The sequence below is a fragment of the Palaemon carinicauda genome, chromosome 19 (assembly GCF_036898095.1).
Source record: "Palaemon carinicauda isolate YSFRI2023 chromosome 19, ASM3689809v2, whole genome shotgun sequence".
In the NCBI taxonomy this organism is placed as follows: domain Eukaryota; kingdom Metazoa; phylum Arthropoda; class Malacostraca; order Decapoda; family Palaemonidae; genus Palaemon; species Palaemon carinicauda.
The window spans coordinates 103422202-103428302 of record NC_090743.1 but is presented as its reverse complement, the minus strand read 5'-3'; the positions used below and the strand labels follow the sequence as shown (position 1 = coordinate 103428302).

At 43.1% G+C, this 6101-nt stretch overlaps 1 pseudogene; it reads right to left on the bottom strand.

The window, feature by feature from the left end:
* Positions 1–686: 686 nt before the first annotated feature.
* On the bottom strand, positions 687–5152 carry LOC137659191 (uncharacterized; annotated as a pseudogene).
* Between the last annotated feature and the right edge of the window lie 949 nt (positions 5153–6101).

Below are 6101 nucleotides of genomic sequence, written 5' to 3'. Positions count from 1 at the left end.
AAAGATACGAGGACATTGTTACCTCCCCTTCCGTTCTGCTGGAGATACCTCATCCGGGCAGGACACCGAGCTTGAAAGTGCCCCTGCTCGTGACACCGAAAACAAGTTCCCCTAGCTCTACCAACATTATTAGAACTTTGGGTACCCTGGGAAAACACCCGAGTGTTCCTTCCACTCGTGTTATTCCCCTGGCTAACTTTAACCTTTGTTTTAACCCTAGAACACAAACCCTATCACAACACTACACCATCACAAACCCCGGGTGGAAAACACCCTAACTTTGAAATTAAAAACACATAGTTTCAATAAGAATTTATTAAAAGTACAAAAATACCTGGAAAATATAAAGTTTCATCTTTCATTTCTCCTCATAAGAATGTATTGAAACTAAAAAATTAATGCTGAAGGGGTGACTTAAATAAAAATTCCAAAAAATGCTGAAAATAAGAAAGAACTTAAGAATAAATTCATAGAAAACTAAATACTTAAACTGAAGTCTTCCACTTTGGCCTAGACCCAGCCAGGTGATGGGAGCTTCAGTTGGTGAAGCCACAACATCCTGGCGTTACTCTGGGCTGTAGGGGAGATGCACCAAAAGGATGTTTTTTTGAGGCTAAAAAAAAAAAAAAAAAAACATATTATTTCCACTATATTTGTACATTTGACACTTACTTATTGATGGATAATATAATAATTATGGATTGGAGAAAACTACAAATACCATAACTTACCAAGGTAGGCAGTTAGCACAGACAGGGTAGTAGTGGCGAGGGCACACAGGTCTACGATAGACATTGCACCTGTGTCGAGTCTTCTTGTCAGATTTCTTAGGGCACTCCATACAGCGTACCAAGGCTGCCTGACTCTCTGCTGCCGATGTCCCTGGTGTGTCTGCAGCAGTGCCAGGTGAAGGGAATTCGCAGACAGTGCAGATGAGATTGCTGAGGGTGCGTGGCAGAAATGGAGAGCTGAGCCTCTTCTGTGCCCAGGGTTTGGTGAGGCCATATGCCAACTCCTGCATGTACTTTCTCCTAGGCAGTTCTTTGCCACCTGTCTTATTCACATTCTCACTGTGTATAATCCATGAGTTAATACATGAGGCATTTAGCATCACATAAAAGACACACAGCGGCCATCGTTTTGTCTTCCGTCCACATGAACAGTGTGCACACATCTGATCAAATGTGTCAACGCCTCCTTTGGTGGCATTATAAAATTCAATCACCTCAGGCTTCCCAGTGTCTCCGACTGTTGCCTGTGTGTGCATGGAAGACAGCATCAGTACCATTTTTATCTTGGTCTAGGACGTCTTAGGGACGTATGATACCAGAGTCATATCCTTTGTTTACAGGAACGCAGCTGACCCCAACACGCGACCGTCTTTTTCTTTCATCTTCTTTGGAATTTCCTTCTTGTTTCCCTTCACTGTTCCCACGAGGATCATGCTGCAGTTCTGAAGGAGATGTGTCACTAAAGGCACAGATTTGAACCAGTTATCTGTGGTTACGTTCCTTTTGCTCCCATGGTATGGCTTGGTCAACTCCTTTGTGAAAAAATGTCCAAGGCTTAAATTTTCTTGGCATCTTGTCCCATTCTTCCCCAGGTAAGGGATCGCTCCCAATAAGTACTTGCTCTTGTTATCGTTTGCAAGAATTAATTTGATCCCATATTTTGCCGGTTTGCTTGGTATATACATGCGGAACGGGCACCTGCCTCTGAATGCAAGCAGCTGCTCGTCCACAGTAATGTTCTCACTTGGCATGTACATTCTCCTACAATTTCCAATGAAGATGTCCCAGATCTGCCGAATGGGTGCAAACTTGTCATCTTTCTGCCTCTGCTGCCGTGTGTCAAGGTCATCAAATCGCAAAAAATTCAGGAGAAACTCAAAGCGACCTTTTGACATGGCCACACGGTACAAGGCTGGGCCATTGCCCACACTCCACATTTCTGTGCTTGACAGATGGCAATCTCTCTGACAGCCACTGAATAGCAGAATACCCAGCAGTGCACGCACCTCTGCTTCTTCAGTTCTGGAGTGCATCGCTGTTTTCCGGGCATACATGGCAGCCGCCAATTCAATTTTCTTGTTTGTGCATTTTACAATTTCCTTTACAATTTTGTCCTCAAAGAACAATAGGAAGCATTCTTCTGGGTTGTCAGCCATCTGTGCTGCCTGTGTTGGCCCTGGAGTAAAGGGTACAATAATGTTCCTTGCTGGTGTTCTTGTGGCTGAATGCACCTGTGGCCGACAACTCCACCTAAAGCCAGATGTGCTCGACAGGGTTGCTGTTTTGAAATCAACAATTGATGGAGGATCGTCGTCATCACGGGGCCTTTTTCCCCTTCGACCAGCAGGGGTGGCAGCAGAGGCAGCAGACGTAGAGGCAGCAGGGGTGGTGGCAGCAGAGGCAGCAGACGTAGAGACATCAGGGGTGGTAGCAGCAGAGGCAGCAGACGTAGAGACAGCGGGGGTGGTAGCAGCAGGGGCAGCAGACGTAGAGGCATCAGGGGTGGCAGCAGGAGAGGCAACAGAAGTAGAGGCATCAGGGGTGGCAGCAGGAGAGGCAACATAAGTAGAGGTAGCATAGCGTTTGTGAGGCGTAGAGGTATGTGCTGGTCTTTTCCATGCACGTGTCGATCTAGGCATGTCAATATCATTCTCATCACCTTCCACATCACTAGGTTCCGGGATGTAATCTTGGTCACAATCACTGTCATACAGAGCCTCAAATTCTACAACATCTTCCTGTTCATCATCATCACTGTCACTCAAATCTGACGTCTCTGGGAATGCGCCAGTAGTGTTCATAATGTGCTCTAGCTCCTCCTTGGACAAATGTTTATATGTTTTCTTACTCATATTCACTTTATCTGACTTTAATGTAATATTCAATACCTGCAAAGAGAAAAACAACCTCAAGAACTCATCACAAAATATACACCATTACAAACTTCAGGTGGATTCCACCCACAAACAATTACACCTTTTATCACAAACGTCGGGTGGAAATTACCCGAATTCCGCTCTGTCGGAAAATCCTACAAAGCAAGCTCACTCACACACAATGTCCCCACCATGACCCGCTGAGAACTGAAGCTATAGGGAGTCACAAGCCCGTGAGTCATCCCACCACGTAGTGATCACGTGACTCCGCCCGGCGTCGGGTGGAAATCACCCGGGGTTTGTGTTTAGGGTTGGGGTTATTGGATCTCCAATTATTATTCGGCCTGGCAGACTGGGATTTAAAGGCCAATGGACTAAAGCTACTACTACCTACACGGTGTGTTAACACAAATTCATCAGCTATCTGAGCAGCTTTACTTAAGCTATATGCTTTAACCTCCTCCAGGTGAATCCTGAGTTCTTTACAATAAGTTTTCTTAAATTCCTCAAGTAGCATCAGCTCCCTCAAGGAGGAGAAGGAGACCACCTGGCGACTCTTTACCCAGTCGTCAAACTGCTCCTCCTTAAGATGGGCATACTTCACATAGGACATAGTATCGGGCTTTATAGAATTTCTAAATTTCAGGCGATAAGCCTCAGGGACCAAGTCATACGCCTTGAGAATCAACGCCTCAACTTTACTATAATCTCTGGTTACACTCTCTTCCAAAGCATTATATTGGTGAATGGCCTTACCTACTAACCTGCATTGAATCAATACAGTCCACATCTCACTGGGCCAAGACAATCTAGTGACCACTCGCTCAAAAGCCTTAAAGAACTCCAGCACATTACCTTCATCAAACACTGACACTAACTTTAATGCCGCACTTATGTTAAGCCTATCTGAAGAAGGACCGGACCGGTGGGAGTACTATTAAAGTCAGGGTTCGCTCGTAACCTAGCCAAGTCTAAGTTAATTCTAGCCATTTCTAACTCATGGCGCCTTGCCCTCTCATTCTCTTCGAATTGTACTTTCAATAATTCTATTCTTTTACAAATTATGCTAAGATCTTCATTTTCAGGATTCCCCACAGATTGTATTGGGTCTGGCTCTACCTCTACAAAGGGGTTATTAGAAACTCTAATTTTTACAGTTAAATTACCTGGACCAGTATAAATAACACCAGTACGAGGGTGGTCCTCAAATAGTGACAGCCCCGGATTAACACTGACTTTATCAAGAGAATTCTCATCATCAGAACTTCCACCAATCATATCTCTAGCCAAATCCTCACCCTCGGCTATACCACGAGCCACCATCGCCTCAACAGACAACAACAACTGAGCCTTAGTGTCCGTGGGTCTAAAATAAATATTCAACCAATGAGCACAACTCCTTAAATGCTCCTTACTTAAGATAGATAGATATTTGATACAGTCAGAAGACCCCAAAAATTCGGCTGGGTCAAAAACAAAGTCTGCCATAATGAATTACCTACAAGGGGGGGGGGGGGAGTATGGCAAGCAACAAAACCAAATCAAATATTGTAATCTATCCCAGAGTTGCTCCACAAACCCAAACTCTGGGCACACCCGCGTACGATCCTGTCACGGTCGCCAAATTGTTACGACCCCTTTGGCCGTAATACAGTTTCTTTATTTCAATACTCACAGGGATTGTAGGCAGTAAGAAAGTACACAGGGTATAAGGAATGTGGAAATAAACACCAGAATAAAATAAACAATATTTAATTACACAATACACTTAATACTAAATAAGCCTTGTGAGCAAACTTAACAGTAAATACAAGCATAACAATAACGGGCTCACAAAGATACCTAATACTTAGAAACTAACCCTAACAAGGCAAAGAAAGGACATAACATGCCAAAGGCTCAAATAATAATAATACGGGCCCAAAACCAATAACCTATAATTATAAGATCGAAGAAAGACTAGAGAAAATAAAGACAGGAAAACCTTAAATCTCCTACCTAACCGTGTTTGTACTAAACTTAAAACTAACCCAATACCAACAACTTACATAACATAATAAATATAAATGTGATTAATAATTATATACACAAATCCTCGCATACAACGAAGTGCACAGGAGTCTCTTCAACCTCCCAGCAGATATATGGGGGAGCACACAAATTGTCCAGGTAGACCCAGGGGTTTGGCATCAATTCTGAGGAACAACACAGGATAATTACGTCTTACCTGGCAATTTCCTCCCTACGGGCCTCCTCACGAGCCATTAGCTCTCCTGGATATGCAGCTCAAGACGGACAGGACAGTGGTTGGCGTAACATCTCCTACGTGGTAGGACAGCGACGACCACGTCTTCCGCCAAATCCTCCGGCGGGAATCAGGAGCACAGGTGTCGCAAGTGACAGTAACCTGCAATATCACAGCCGTGATCACACTCCTCAATGTACATACGCCGCAGATGGCTCAGCACATCTACGGAAAACCACTTCCAAAGAACGTCCGTCGGAGTATTCCTCCAAAAAGGCGTAGAATAAATCTCCAGAAGGCTGCCAACAAAAGAGCGTACGTCCAGAAGCTTATATAGGCCCGAACGGCCTTAGCCCGGCCTCCACTCACTGTACTACAGTTCCATTCCAACTTGAAAACAAAATAAAAACAATCGTTAACACGATAGTTAGGCAATTCACAACAAGAGGAGGAATCACTGAGCAAAACCACTGAACGTTACGTTAACATAAAAAAATATAGTTACTGAACTGAATATAATAGAGCACTTAAAACTAAAGTACAAGGTTTATTTAAGAAAATAAACAAGCAATAAATTACGTTAATTTGACACCTTCCTCCCACGTAAAAAAAAATATTCAAATAGAATAAATTTTTTTAGTACCACACAACTATATAACATACTAGAAAATAACCATATAGAAAACTTAATCTAAAACATCCTACAAGGGAAAAAGAGACAACTTAATCTAAAATATCCTGCAAGGGAAAAATAAGGTGAAGCGACACTCACAACATAATTAAACAGACTTAAGACAAAGCCCGAATCGGTACACCATTTTAAATATGATAAAAAAAAATAAACTACCTTAATTAAATGTAATTTTCAATACAAACCCTGAAGGAGAAATGAGAAGGGCGAGGTAAGTAGAGAACTGACCAGACTTACATCCTAGAAAGGGCGCCAGGAATACAGTTATCAACACTCTT